Source organism: Cynocephalus volans, chromosome 11, assembly GCF_027409185.1.
Source record: "Cynocephalus volans isolate mCynVol1 chromosome 11, mCynVol1.pri, whole genome shotgun sequence".
Taxonomy (NCBI): Eukaryota; Metazoa; Chordata; class Mammalia; order Dermoptera; family Cynocephalidae; genus Cynocephalus; species Cynocephalus volans.
Genome location: NC_084470.1, coordinates 34,645,102 through 34,661,789, shown reverse-complemented (window position 1 = coordinate 34,661,789; position 16,688 = coordinate 34,645,102). Strand labels below are relative to the sequence as shown.

The 16,688-nt window shown below is 33.5% G+C and overlaps 1 pseudogene; it reads left to right on the top strand.

The window, feature by feature from the left end:
* Window positions 1-6,814: 6,814 nt before the first annotated feature.
* The window catches only part of LOC134390052 (RNA-binding protein 12-like), a 67,469-nt pseudogene continuing 57,595 nt past the window's right edge, over window positions 6,815-16,688 (top strand).

The following is a 16,688-nucleotide window of genomic DNA, read 5'->3' as shown; positions in this document are numbered from 1 at the left end:
AAAGATATTACATGTTCATGGATTAGAAGAACTGATGTTGTTGAAATGCCCATACTACCCAAAGTGATCTATAGATACAATGCAATCCCTATCAAAATGTCAATGACATTCTTCACAGAAGTAGAAAAAACAATCCTAAGATTCTTATGGAGCTACAAAAGACTCTGAATAGTCTAATCAATTTGAGCAAAAAGAAGAAAGTTGTAGGCATCACGCTACCTGATTTCAAAATATACTATACATCTACAGCAACCAAACAGCATGATATTGCCATAAAAACAGACACATAGACCAATGAAACAGAATAAAGAGCCCCCAAATAAATTCACACATCTATAGCAAACTGGTTTTTGACAAAGATGCCAAGAACATACAATGGAGAAAGGACAGTCTCTTCAGTAAATGGTGTTGGGAAATTTGTATAACCATATACAGAAGAATAAAATTAGACCCTTATCTGACATCATATACAAAATATCAACTCTAAAAGGATTAAAGACATAAATGTAACACCTGTAACTATGAAGATACTAAAAGAAAACAGGGGAAAAGATCCATGAGACTGGTCTAGACAATAATTGGGGGGGGGGGGGCATATGGCCTCAAAAACAAAAACACAGGCAACAAAAGTAAAAATAGACAAATGGAATTATATCAAATTAAAAAGTTTCTGCACAGTAAGGAAACAATCAACAGAGTGAAGAGACAACATACAGAATGGGAAAAATTATTTGCAAACTATACATCAGATAAGGTGTTAAAATCCAAAATGTATAAGGAACTCAAACAACTCAACAGCAAGAAAACAAATAGGCAAAGGACCTGAATAGACATTTCTCAAAGAAGGCATACAAATGGCCAAGAGATATATAAAAACACTCAAAATCACTAATCATCAGGAAAATGCAAATTAAAATTACAATGAAACATCATCTCATGCCTGTTAGAATAGCTATTGTCAAAAAGACAAAAGATAACAAATATTGGCAAGGATGTGGAGAAAAGGGAATTCTTGCACATAGTTGAATCAGTTTGACCATCTTGGAGCACAGTATGAAGGTTTCTCAAAATATTAAAAGTAGAATCAATATATTGTGAAATCCCACAATTGGGTATATATCCAAAGAATGTGAATCTGCACTCTTATGTTCATTTCAGCACTATTCACAGTAGCCAAGATATGGAATCAACCTAAATGTCCATCAACCAATGAATAGATAAAGAAAATATCATATACATACACAATGGAATACTATTCAGCCATAAAATGAAGGAAATCCTATCATTTGCAACAATGTGAATTAATCTGGAGAACAGTATGTTAAGCAAAATAAGTCAGGCACAGAAAGACAAATACTACACAATCTCACTTATATGTGAAATCTAAAAATGTTTATCTCATAGTAGATAGTAAAATGGTTGTTACCAGAGGCTGGAGCAATTGTGGAGGGGGAGATGGGGAGATGTAGGTCCAAGGGTACAAAATTACACTTAGATAGGAGGATTAAGTCCAAGAGATACATTGTATAGCATGGTGACTATAGTTAATGATGATGTATACTATATTCTTTAAAATGCTAAGAGAGTAAATGTCAAATGTCCTCACCACAAAAATGATAACTACATGAGGTAAAACGCAGATTTTAATTAGCTAGATTTAACCATTCCACAATGTACATATACTTCAAAACATAGTGTTGTATGTGATTAATAACATACAATTTTCTGTTTAAAACAAATAAATGAATAAATTTAGAAAAAAAACTCTAAATCTTTTAGACCCATTGTTCAGAGCTGCTGTAATATTTTTGTTGGACCCTAGCAATCTGCTATGCAACTATGGCTATAAACTAATCCCAACATTCAGTATAATTTATCTACAAAAATAGGCACTAATGACAAACTATATCATTTAAATTAACAGGGTACTTCATCACCTCATTTAATGTTTCTGCCACCTCTCATATTATCAGCACAGCTGACAAGAAACAAAATTAAATGAGTTGAGTCTTATCTCTGTCTTGTAATCTGCCCTCCATCTGGTAGGTTACCAAAAGGCCCAATGTCCATTTTGGCCTGTTTGTTGCTTGCCTTTGATTACAACAGATAAAAATAAAATTATTGAACTTAAATTAATTGACTAATACTTCTTGTTACAATGAATATTAATGCTACTTGAATTTTTAAATGAAGCCATTCAGATAAATGTTTCAATGATGCAAGTTTGACTCGGGTTCTAACTAGTCAGTGCTAGGCCATAAATTCAAGTTTTGACTGTAAAAAGTAATAGAAAAGTAATAAATACATAGGAGTTATTAAAGAATACCACCTGTCTTCAATTATTATTGTTCCTATTGTCATTGTTGTTTTTTTTAAAAAAAAATGACAAAGCACTATTAATAGAATTTGTTTCCTGTTGTATTATACTTTTTTTATGTAATGGAATGTACTTTAGTGAAAAATTAACCTGTTTTGGATATAATCACTCTGACAGATAAATTATGTATTTCTATAACAGTAAATGAGAAGGAAATATAAAATATATCAGTATTTATATTTAAATATATATTGAAAATTGGCATGTCAAAAATGCACTTCATAATACAATGCTGAAAGGATTTCCATTAAGGTCAGGAATAGTTTAATCTGCTCACGATAAGTAGTATCATTTAACATTATTCTGAAAAATCTAGTCAATTCAGTTAGAAAACAAAGAAAATAAGAGTATAAATATTATAAAAAAGAACACAAAGTTGCCAATAATATAACCAAAGCACTACTGAAGAACATTACAAATTCAATATAATAATTGTTTATCAAGTAAATATTGCAAAATCAATGGTTTTCGCCATACCCATTCCAAACAAGTTTAATTTTATGTTAGGGTAGCAGGATGAACTTTCCGGTTATGGTGGGGACCTATCTTCTGGCATGACTGGAAGATTCCATCAGGCTTTCTGAGTTCTCCAAGGTCTGGCCCCATGAGCAGAAGTTTGGATGCCTCATATTTGGTGATATATTAGCACTAGGGACAAGGATCTGGTTCATGGCTAGGACACTGGATGAATTAACTCAGGTTCTTATCTACTTGTGAGAAACCTCAAAAGTATTCCCTTCTTTGAGTTACAGAAGAATTAGTTTTCCCTGTCATTCCTGTAGCACTTAGTATGTGCTAGAACAGAACTGACATGCAGTAGATATTTAATAAAGTTAACACTCCTAACACCATAACTAAATGAGTGGATCCAAAATATTCAATCCTGTAAAATGTGGGCTAATTAAATGGTCAGGATGAGCCTATACAGCTGGCTGAGTGGGAATTTAGGAATAGACTGCAAAATTTAGGTGAGTACAAGTTCTTGCTTGCTTTGGCACCACCTGGTGGTGTTTCCTCCCCCAGACTTAAGAATTGATAGAGGTGATTCTGGATGCAGTGGCTAGCTGGCGCTTCCAGGACAGCATCAGAGGCTTAAGAAATCACCTGTTTAAGTGTTACTTGGCCAGATTTTTGGAGATGGTAATGGGTCAATACTAGAAATAAAATAAGAGGACCCATCCTCTTCCTCCCCATTTCTTGGGGTGGAATTACCTGCATTTTCCATCCAGCTTTGCTCTCCCTTTCATTCTCTGTCCCACACCCAAAAAGAAGATAAGAGTTTTAGTTGCCATCTGCTATATCAGCCTCCTCCTGCTAGACACCGTAAGAACAGGGCTGGCAAGAAAGGTAAGAAGCCAGTCACCAACAGTGCTGCATCCAGAAGTGTGTTGTTATGCTGTGCGTTAGAGGGAAAAGGATGGACTTCATCTAGTTGTTTCTTTGCTTGAGGAAAAAACTTGTCATAGTGTTTCACAATGACAGTCTACTTGTAGTAGGGCACAAAAACCTCTGTTGGTAACAGTAAAATATCTTCATTTTTAATGATAAAAGACGATTGGTTAAGGTCAGGCTTCCCAAGCTATGTGGGAGGCAGTCCAAAGCATTTCGGTGAGCTCACACGGGCGTCACCTGATATCTCAAATGTTTCAAAGGCAAGACAGTGTGTCAGGTGCTGGACAAACTCCTTGCATGAGGGTACTCACATTTCAACGTTGCACTGTGCTACATTCCTACATTTCAAGATGCCATCTCTTTGTGAAGCTCAGTTTTCTGTGGTTGCTGTGATAAAATGCAAGTACAACACGAAAGTCAATGAGGAATGGAAAATGTGGGTAAAGGGGTCCATTCTTATTTCAAATTTCAGAAATTGTGTCAGGACCAACAGGTGCATACATCCCATTAGTAAGTAATCGTGATAATTTAGGAAAGAAATTAAAATAATATTTTACTTTTAATTAATATATATTATCATGTAGCTACTAAGTTGTTAGAACATCAATATTTATTAAGTTGTTTGGACCTACTTAAAACAGGACTTATTTCTTTTGGCTGAGGAGTACTGTGTGAAAAATACTAAGGCATCAAAAGTGCTGCAACGTGAGAATGTTTGGAAACCTCTGAGTTCAGGAGTTACTCTATTTTTCAGCTCCTTAGATCCTTGTAAGTCTATGAAATAACTCCCATCATAAGAATGTATCAAAAATTGAAATTTTGAGCAAATTAATCCCTATGTGGTTACTTAAAGCAAAAAAGAAAAGAAAAGAAAAAAAGAAAAAAGAAAAAGAAATAATTGAAATGAGTTACTTAGAGATAAATTCTATCTGCTATAGGTCAAACGTTATCTACCCTAAGCAAATCATTCTGCAGTATATGCATGCATTGAAACAATATACTATACCCCACAAATATGTACAAGTAAATGTTAAAATATTTTGAATAAAAATATTGTTAAAATGGAATATTCAGCCTTTGAAGTTGTTATTATTATAAAACCCTTTTCACAGCAGAAACTTAGGCACAGAGAGACATTTACACAGCAAAGCAATGAGAAGAGTGTGACTCAAAATTATGCTTTTTGATAACATATGTTGTGCCTTTATTATCCTTTTAATGGGGATGGAGGACAGCTCTTATTCCATAATTAAATAAACTGAACTCCAATTTGACTTTTTACCTTAAGAAAGTCAATTACAAATAATTTTAGAGTATCCTTCTGCTCTTGTTTCTTTCTTTCTTTCTTTCTTTTCTTTTTTTTTTTTGATCCAGCTTATATTTGTCCATGATTTTGTAAATACAGTTTTGCAAAGCAGGTTGGAAAGCGTCTCATTTTAAAATAATCCTCTGTCAGCATTTTGCTGCAGCGTACATGTGCCTTCATTGTGTGTGTGTGTTTACTACTCTAATGAGAAATTGCCCACTCTAATTTCCTCTAATTTCCAAATACTGCAGTGGTATCTTTATGCAAGCCTAAATAAATTGCTCTCTCAGCCCCCATATCCATTTTAGTTACATGAACATTAAAAAAATGAATGACTGGGCATAGTACTTGCTGAAGTTAAATGAAAGGGCAAAAATGCTCTGTATTCGTTGAATGTTTACGAAGTGCAGGGTTTCCATGGAGTCAACAATATGGGTTAATGTCATTTTCCTGGAAGCTATATTATTTGAAAAAATTCACTGACAACCAAATATATTGAATATATTGTGTTTTAGCCATTTGGTAAAACTTTTTACAAAGTTTTAGTTGGAGATAAATATTTTGTCTTACTGGAGTTGTATTTACAGGAGATTTCAAGTATATTACAATGAATATAATCATAAAAGATGAGTCCAAGGATAATGATAGAAAGAAAAATCAAAATGGAACGCAAAGATTCAGCCCATTTCACTTTTTTCCTGTTTTACTGCCACCCCAAAACTAAATAGTTACCCATTGAGTTTGATGTGACTTTTGAGAGGGAAAGACGGTATATTCTGGGTCTCTAGTCTGTAAGTTCTGCTACTTGGAATGTGTTTCCCACGTGACCTTTACAAATAGTTTACTGCATTTCATTAGATAGAGACAGGGAAGTAAGGGGACACTTGAGGAAAATCCCGACAGCAGAGGAGATAATATCGTAAGGTACTCAGGTTTCCTAATCATGGTAGTTTGTAACCCAATGAAGAATATAAAATTGGAAAGAAAAGATGCCAATCTTGATTCTGCAATCCTGGTTCTGTGCTTGCCAAGTGTGTTCACTGAGGAAAGGAAGAAGCTGTATTTAAGGCATCATTCAGACTTCTCTGAAGGTCTTAGAAGTGAGCTGATAGACCATCACATTTTTTCATGTAACTAGCAGTTCTACCTTTGGCATCAAAACTTCTTTCATTTGAGTTTAGTTTACCTGTGGATATGAGAAACAATGAATATGTTTAGTTTTAGAACTTCTTTGAAAGCATCATAAAAGAGAGTAAGCATTAGACACATTTTTATAGTATTATATAAAAGAATTTTGACACCATTCCTCAAGAATTAATTTATAATTGTATTGATCAGCATTTCTGAGTAACATTTTTCTGCTAAACTCCGAGTTTAATTTGAATTATTTTATTTAACCATCACAGCCACTCTGAAAGTAGGTTCAATTATTATCTCCATTTTAAAGATAAGAAAACAGAGGTCCAGAGAGATTCCAAGATCATCCAATAATAAGTAGTGGAATCAGGTCTTGAACACAGCCCACTTGACCTCAGAGCCAGGGTCCATTTTTCTCCACATTTCAACAATTCTGATATCAGATTGTGGCTTAAAATTAATGTAAACAATTTTACATCATGTTTATTAATGCCGTCCCCCGATAAAGCCTTTTATTAAAGCTATGATGTGTCTTAAAATTTTACGGTGACTTAGATTCAAGAAAATGATGCTTTAGAGAGTAAAACAAAGACCACCACGTCATGGGAGTAGGAATGGAGGTGCAGGAGATGCCAGGCAAGGGAACACAGGTAAGTGAAAAAAATTGGAGTATTTTGCTGAGACATCAAGTCAGAGTTTTTAAGCCCTTGAAGAGGAGGGGACTACATCATGGTTATACCATCTAAGCACTAAAAGGAGCATTTTAGATAAGATGGTATGAGGCCACTGGTATATGGTTGGATAAAACAAGTCCCATTGTTCTTTGCATAAAAAAGTCATACGTTTGGTCCAGAGGGTGTATTAAGTCCTGAGGATCTAACATAATGAAGTCCCTCAAAGGTTATGGTTTCATAACAACTTCAGCTGGTTAGAGCTAGCTGGGGGCAAACGTAACATTCGGTTTTGATATATCCTAAGCAAGTGCTACAGAAACGTGAAGATTTTCTTTCCTTTATTTTTCAGAGGCTAATTAAAAAAATATAAACTTGCGGGGGAAGCAGGAACTACATTTAAGCCAAGAATTTGGAAAAGGCATTATATATATAAAACAAATTGAAATTTTTCAGGGTTTATTTTAATATATAGTAAAATAGGACCTGAATAAAGACTATGTGGGGGCACCCACAACTTCATGTTTTAAATAAGCAGAGCACTGTCAAGGAAAACAAATACTGCAGATAGTAGGAGAAGCCAAATTCAGAAAATAGGAGACTGAATAGGAAAGTGAGGGTTAGATTAGAAGAGAAAGCAGTCATTTAGTTTAGAATCTCCTCAAACACTTGGGATCAGTAGCATTCAAATATAGGGACACTATGCTAACAGACCCCACAGTAAACCAGCCATCCCAACTGATGCAGGGAGGAAGTACAGCATCAGGGTGGAGGCAAAACACAGGTTCCCAAGTCCACGTGGAAAGCATTTCTAAGACGCGCGCGCGCGCGCACACACACACGCGCACACACACACACACACACACACACACACACACACACACACACACACACACACACACACACACACACATCATGGAAGTGGTCAATGTGAAAACACTTTGTAAAATACATAAAGAAGCTTTAATAAAAACATTATAAATTCATTAGAGAGTGGCTCTAACATAATGTAAATTTGCCAACATAAGCAAGCAACTCAAATATATTTAAATTATAAATTTACTGGTTTTGCCTATTAATTTGATGTTGTGTGGGGGGTTTGGAGTAAAATATTCAGGCATTCTTATACACAAGTGGTATGTGAATTACTGCAAAGTTTCATAAAGGAAAACTTAAATATTCACATCGCCTTTTGCCCAACAATTCCATTTTGAAAATTTAGGTTAAGGAATAAATTACAGAGATTTACAAGATACTTCTCAGGAATTCGCAAGCTAATGTTTCGTCAGAATTTTGTCAAATTGATTAATCCACATATCCAAATCAGGTATTTGAATTTAAGGAATTATAGTAGATCTACACAATGTAATACTATATGGCTTTTTAAAAGGCTTTCTCCAGAATTTTTATTTTTTGGTGGCTGGCCAGTAAGGGAATTCAAACCCTTGACCTTGGTGTTAAAAGACTGTGCTCTAACCAACTCATTAAAAATGCTTTCATAGAAGATTGTTTACAAAATTAAAGAGTAATTCTTAAGATAATGTTTACTTAAAACAAATCAGCTTAGAGGAAAGTTCTATTTTAAAATATACATCGGAAAAATAAAGAAAAATTCAAAACAGCTATTTAATTACTTTTTATCTTTAGAATACAATAAACACAGTTTCAACTTTGGGATACCCATAAAGTAATAAGTGACTCTGCATAGACTGCTTTATGTACTGATTTTTCTCGTATGTTATGCAAAGTATGCAAAGGCAGATGTAAAAATGTTGTTTGTGTATGTAAGTAATGTAAAATACTAATAAAATATTACATTATTCACTTTCTCTAATTGTTTAATTTTAAATAAGGGATGGAAATAAAGTTAAAAGAAAAAGGCTAGAAAATCGAAGAACCAACATTTCCCCATAAGAAGAGTTGTTAATTTTGTGCTTCACCGGTGTATGACTTTGGAGAAATACATAAGTACATTTGGTGAATTGATCCATGACCTGAACAGGGGTCAGCTAAATCAGCTGATTTGCCATGTGAATGTACACACTTTCATTAGACAAAATTTAAGAGTTGATTACTGGATTCAGCTTAAATTCATATTACTGTGAACTGATTTCTTAATCCTTAGACAGCTCTGCAATTGAGCAGCATAATTCAAAATGTGAAATTTATTCTTATTAATCTGAATTCCTTAATGAGGAAATGAAGCATAGTTACTGATGTTTCAAGAATAAACACATAGTAACATGTCATCAACTTAATATTTCAGGGCACATATTTAAATGCTTTTTCTTCTAAGATGTTTTCACGAAGTTTAGGGATTTGACCATACAGGTTAATATGAGAATTCTAGTTAAGGGTATGATAGAGATGGTACATCAATTAGGAATGAGATCATTGAGCAAACACATACTGTAATTCAAGGACAAAATACGTTTTAGAAGATAAATTTTTGCCATCATGTAAAATTCTGAGTTCAGGAAAAATATTTGTTCAGCCTACTTTATGTCAGAGTCTTTGAATGAGTTAAATAATGTAATCTTGAAAACCCTGTAATTAGTTATTATTTTTATTTTATAAAAATTGAAATTAAATTTTTAAATCAGTTGGTGAAGTTTTCACAGCTAGTAAGTAGAAAAATCAGGCTTAAAATGTTTGCTCTTTCATGCAGAAAACAAATAACTAACATGAATCTCACTAGAAATGTGCATTTTGCATGCATTAACATTCAGATAGGTTATAAAAATTCTTTTGGGGTCCAGAAAATATTGGAAAATAGAAATATATTTATAAACTCTATTAAATCAGATACCACTTTACTGTCCAAGCCAGTGCCTGCATAGCATACAAAAACCTTTCTTCTCTTTCTCTCTGTATACATATTATATGCACACACACACACACACACACATATATATATACACACAAACATGCACACATATTTATATACAGTCAGTGAATGTACGCATTCAGTATCTGATAAATATTAACATTATGATATACATATTCCAAGTCTACCAATGTATAAATTGAAAATAAATAAAATTTTCAAATTATTGATATTGATAGTGCATTTGTAATGTTTTCTATATAAATGAGATTTCCAAAACTCACTCTGAAGTACTCAGTATATTCATTTGTAAAATGAACATAGAGGTCTTGACCTCACAAATACCTTTCATATATATCCATATTTCCATAATTCTAGTTAGCAATGAATTTGCTCATTTATTTAAAAAAAATTAAATGTGCTTGGAAGATATCATAAAATAATAATCTGAATTTGACTTTCAAATAATATGCTAGAGGTAGCTTGGAAGGCATCCCTCCTACCTCACCCTATAAAACTTAATGAGCATTTTCTCGTCAAAGATAGGAGTTAAGAAATTTTACATTTCTAAATGATTGTGTGTACCCAGTTGTTCTCCCACCCTGCAGCTGAACTGCTTTGAAAATACAATGTGCAAAGCTGCAGATTAACAGTACTTAGATGCATAGGGTTGATGTAATTTCAGGCTGCTTGAATTAACTCTCTCTGACAAGCCTTCCCTTGCAAACCACCAGCGGCAAAGTGCCTCTTTGTCTACAGTTAAGAGCCAGGCTTCATTTTTCGGGAGTTTTCACATTGTTTCTAATATATTGGTGCTTGGACAAAGTCGAATCATCCCCTCTGAAAGCTTGACTGCCCAAAGGGTATAAACCCAATTGCCAGTGGTTTATTCAGCTTTGACAGTTCTCAGTGTGATCCTAACAGCCTTTGCTAAAACAAGAAGGCAAGAGAAAAGCTCCAGAGACTTCCTTCTATTCATTTCTGTAATAGTATTTTTGCCACAGGAGACTTAAGAAGATTTGTACAGCCTGCTCTCTTTTCATTAGCAGCAAGTGCAATGCTGTTGGGTAAGTTAATGTGTAAGACTATAAAAAAGAATAGTATATATGAATTTTTATTCCATTTTTAAAAACTGTCCTTTTACTTAAGTAAAATACAGCTGAAAACATAAATATATAGTAAATATATTTTGTATTTTCTAAATCATAGACAGAGTCTGGTTTCATTCTGTTTGTTGAATGCAATACCATGGTTCATTGGGTTTTTGGTCTGAACATGTTAAAATTATAGTTATTGGACTGACAAGAAAATCTGATTGAATTTTCAATACAATCATAGTTCCTGTCATGGAATGTGACAATATTTAATTATTTCTTTGTATTTCCATATGCAACAAAATATTTCAGTATTCTCAGGTTTAGTTTGGCCATTCCGTTAAAGTGCTAGAACTAAATTGCTGGTCATGTAGCAGTCTTCCTTCCTTCTTTGCTAGAAAAACTCTATCTAGCTAGTAAAATTTCTAACTCTGGCCAAGAAAAATATGCACTAACCTTTGAATGCAATGACAGATTATGTACATAAAAGAACAAGATATTTCCCTTATAAAGTACTATATTTTGTATAATTTGTCAGTTACATATTGTCCTTAATTTCTGGTAGAATTTATTCTGTATTTTAGCATGTGGATCAATTCCTGAATTAAAAGTTTGATGAAGTATACCAAATATATTATAGTCAGTACATATATCATTTGTTTTCCATGAAGTTATTACTACGCAAGGCATTAATACTTTAAAGATCAATACATGATAAATTGGAGCACAGAGAGAGAGAGAGACAAGAAAAAGAAGATGAGTCAAATAAAGAATAGTTAGCTATTTTTTTAAGATTTTTTTTTTTCTATAGGATAGACAGCTCCAAAACATGGAATGGGTGGGCTAAATTATGACTTCCCAAATGTTTAGTCTGCGAGTATGAAATAGCTGAATACAGATTAAAGTGAAGACTTTTTCTGTCTTCTCTGATATAGTTTTTATTATTAGAAATATACGTTCTTGTGTGTAGTAATATCAGTTATAAGTTCTTATATGTTGGCATGAAGATTCCAGTGTGCACCTAGAAGGGTTAAGATATAACATTTTACAAGGCAAAATAAATGATGACTTTAAAATAAGACTGATGAACTTGACATTCGGATTTTAGTGAAATCCTCATTTTTTAGAGAAGTAGCAGAATAGCATGTATTATACACCTGTGAGTAGAGATGTCTTAAACAATGACCTGATTAAAGAACTGCAGATAGAAATGTTCTTTCCTCCCCCCGCCACATCTTTAAATTTTATCTCCTGACAGTTTGTGATAGTGCGTTGACATTTTGAAATATCAAAGCAGAGAATAACCATTGATACAGCTGTCTGACTTACCACAGTTCCTTATTATAGCAATCATGTTACCATGGGCCATACTTCTGTCAACAGCACTTCATCACAGATGCCCCAATTGCCCATATATGCATGGAAGCTTGGAGCATTGCCTGCCAAAGATGCAATAAATCAAGAAGCAAATTATGTGGCTGCTTCTGCAGTGCTTAGATTTTCTTGTGTCCTCATGGCCACGTGCTCTTATCCAAAGTTAGTAGGTCTCTAAACAATGCATTAGCTAGAGGATGAGTCCCCACATTCCATTTGTATTATATTTTATATGACAGAAGATGACTCACTAGAAATGAGAATGTGGATTATAATCTTAAAGAGCCCCTCATTTGTACAGTTTTAGGAAAGGAACTCAAGGCAGTTAATATTTGCTTATTCTCCTCTGACTACTCGAAAAAGAGGTCATTTTATTTCAAATACAAGCTACCTGAGTATTGAGTATGATTTCTCTGAAAATAAAAATTTATAAATATTTTAAACATTTTTAAAAAATGATGGCATAAAATTGTGACAACTTATCAGTTACTTGAAATAATATTAACGCATTAAACTAAAGTGTTATTGTTTGCTCACATACTTAGTTATAATGTGTATAATGTACACATATACACATACATATGTGTATGTCATATGTATTACCTTTGTTGAAGAAAGACAAAGTTCTGGGAAAGTGGAATTTCCCAAATTTAAAGAGGATAATTGTATATAACCCAATGGCTTCTAGTTATACCACTTTGCAAGATAATCTAAAACTATGAATGTTAAAGAACAAACAATATTTTTTTTAAATGATTTTTATTTTTAATCACAGAGCTTAAAGATTTAGTTGCCTCAAAATAATTGTAGAGTGATGTGGGCCATAATATGTGAAGGAAATTAAAGAGTCATTTAGTTAGAATTGGAAAAGACCATAGAAAACAACCAGCCTAATCATTATATTTAACACACCATTATTTGCTTCACTTATTTTACCTCAGTAGGATATTTTATTACAGCTGACGTTTGAGTGAGCTTAGTACATACATATAGTACTACTCTGTTTCCAAATAGATATCATTTTTGTCATAGATTGCATTGGTTTTCTCATAAAAGAAAAATTCCCCCGAAGTTAGCATCATCAACAAAGTAACATACAAGTTATGTAAGCTAGTTCACACAGCTAAGAAAAAATCAGAGCTTAGAAACCCAGATATTTTGCTTCCTGAAGTTTATATTTTAAGCACCATACAATAAGGACAGGGCTGAATTCATTTTATGTAATAGTTTGTTCTTGAAAGAACATAAAGTAGATATTTTAAAAGAGTTGTACCATATTTTTCCGTTGGCTAAAATCACACTTTCAAAGACAATTTGCTTTTGTTTCTTATTGATCTTTATTAGTCACTGGTTTCAAGCCATTTAGATTTAATATTCTTTGTCTTTCAGCCTTTGATAAAACACAAATTATCTAGCACTTGTATGGATACTCTGTAATGTATCTCTATTTGAAGTAATTTCTTGTAAAACTGATAGTATTTTTGCAGTATTCAAAACTATTTCTGAATCATTGTTTTCTCAACAAATGTTTTATATAACATTTTTATATATGGTATTTTCTTCATTAAGAACAAATATGTATTAGGACTTCCCTAACCACCCTATATGAACTATCCCCACTCCAGCCCTGCTCTTTTCCTCTTAGCCTGTCTTGTTTTTCTTCACAGCATTTGACTATAGCTGAAACTATCTTACATTTTTATTATTTGATTACTGTCTACAATGTAAGTTTCTTGACAATGTATAGAATGGGTTTCATTTTATTTTGTATTCATTGATGTATTACAGCAAGAAGGAAAGTTTCTGTCATAAAATATAAACTTTCTCGATATGAATGTGGAATGAATTGGTAATAACCAGAGCAAATATTGTATTTACTACGTTGTAAAAAAAAAAAACAGTGCTTTACATGTATAAATATTTTCTAATCTTCACATCTAACTTTCTTGTCAGTCATTATTTTCCCCATTTTACAGAATAAGAATATGAGATACGTGGAAAGCAAGCAATTTGTCACTAAATGGCTGAACTAGAATCAAATCCAGTTCTGTCTGAATTTAAAACCTGTGAATACTTTTTGCTACATCACATTGCCTGATGATGATTATTACATTTGCAAAGAAAATTTTTTTCACATGTAAAAAAAAAGGAAGTAGGGAGTAGAATAGAGAAATATCAGTAGACAATGTCACAGTTCTTGGTTCACAGAAACTTATAAAAGAACATAAACAAAACAAAGGTCTTCAAATTCCTCTAAAAGAGAAGAGCCCAGGGAAAAAAAGAAAGGAAACAAAAAATTGAGAAGTGAGGCATGCACAGAGAAAATTCTTTTAGCTCCAACTTTTCTTACCACACTGGCAAATCTAAAAGGGCTTCCCTTTCTCTTTCTTTGGAACAACATCCAGCGATCTATCTATCATGTCCTATGAGGACTCTCCTTTTGCCAAATGAGTTTACTCAATGCCAGGTGAACCAGGAATTGCGCTTTACTTATGCAGATCTCCTCCCAGCTCTGATGCCTCCCCTTTTGATGACATAAATGTTTCCATTCTTTTCCTAAGGTCTTTCTCCTATCATCTAGTTCTCGAAACTGTCAACCTGCAAGGGCAGTTATCCCCCATAAAGCCTCATAGTACCAGTTATTGGACACATTACATATTGCTTTAAGATATTTATTACTATATTTTTATTTAACACTTGATTTCTTACCATTCTTTTAAATTTTACTCTTCATTATAAAGGTTGTATATTTAATGACTTGTAGTATATGTTATTATATCTAGGCACTCAACAGGGGTTGATTGAATAATTATTGTTTTTAAATAAATTGAACTTATTTCTCATTAGTATAGCGCTGAAAAAAAAAAAAAAAAAGAAAGAGAGATCCAAGCATGGGTCAAGTTTCAAAATAAATAAATTGTAACTTATAAATTACTTACAGGTAATTTTGGTGGATGATTAATGTTTCAGTGAAAAAATAATAGTGTTTATTTTAACTCTTCCTAGAGTTTTGTGGTAAAAGGCTTTAGATTCATGTCAAATGCAGTTTTGATTCGAGTTTCACCACTCTTACTTGCTAAATGGTCTTTAACAAATTCTGTATGCTCTTCACGTCTCACTTTCCTCATCTATAGGATGGAAATTGTAATACCTCCTCCTTGACAGTGTTGTTATTCTGACTAAATAAATTATATACATATATATACATGTGTGTGTATATTATACACACACACACACATATACATATACACACACACACTCCCTGGTTTACAGCCTGGCACAAAGTAGGAGCCCAGTAAATGCTAGTTATTGTTGTAATTGGGGTAGTCATTATTGTTGGTATTTCGGTAGGCAAATATAGGGACTTCACCACTATTCTTTCTTTTTTGTTATTGTAACAAAGTTGATTGTACATATCTGTGGGGTACAGGGTTGAACATCAATACTTGTGAGCAATATGTGATGCTAACATCAGAATAATTATTATAGCTCCACTTATGATTGAGGACATGTGGTATTTCTCTTTCTGTGCCTGGCTTATTTCACTTAATATGATTTCCTCTAAGTTCATCCACGTTGCTGCAAATGGCAGTAATACATTCTTTTATATGGCAGAGTAGTATTCCATTGTGTATATGCCACATTCATTGTCTGATGGTGGACATTTAGGCTGGTTCCAATTCTTGTCTACAATAACCCCTATTTTCTTACCCTAGCAAAGACAGCATAAAATTACACTCCACTTGTCCTTGTCTTTACTGAGTGGATTTCTATCTCTCATTCATTTGCCAGCATGGAAAATCTGTTCAGTGAGAAGCCTGCCCCTTCAGTATGGTATCCAGAACTGCAACCAATCAAACTGCAAATACCAAGAGGCACAAAACATAAGCCCTGACCTTGGAGACCTCACAGTTCAGTTAGATTACTACCCTATGGGCTTGAAGCAATAAAAAAAAAAAAAATAAGAAACACTTATATACTAAATTGCAATGTAGTGACTAAAATTTAAGTTAAAAATAATTAGGATAGCCCCAAATTGAATAAAGAATAGTAAAAGAAGTGAACTTGATCTTGACTTTGTGGGTTGGTAGACTTGGTACTGAACAAACACAGAAAGAGGGTTGTTTCGGATAAGGGTGGTGGGTTGGACATTAGTTTTAGAGGAAAGTGCACATTTTTATGCACAGTGAGGAAGGAATGAGTGTGGTGTGTGAAGTGATGACGAGCATAAGTGTGACTGACCCGGCAGGTGTCTGACACAGTTGGGGAAGAAACCATGGCCAATTTATAGACATGCTTAAAATGTAAACAGCATTTCACTGTGAAGTAGTAGAGAGTGGAGAAAAGTCACATGCTTATCATCTGGGGCAGTATATGACAAGTGAGCCTGAGAAAGGTCTAATTCGTTCATGGGCAGTGAGCAGGCACTAAGTGACTAGAAACACTCAGCCTACTATCTTCTCTTCAATCCCTGCCCTCCTCAGCACTTGCGGTACACATATGGTTACAG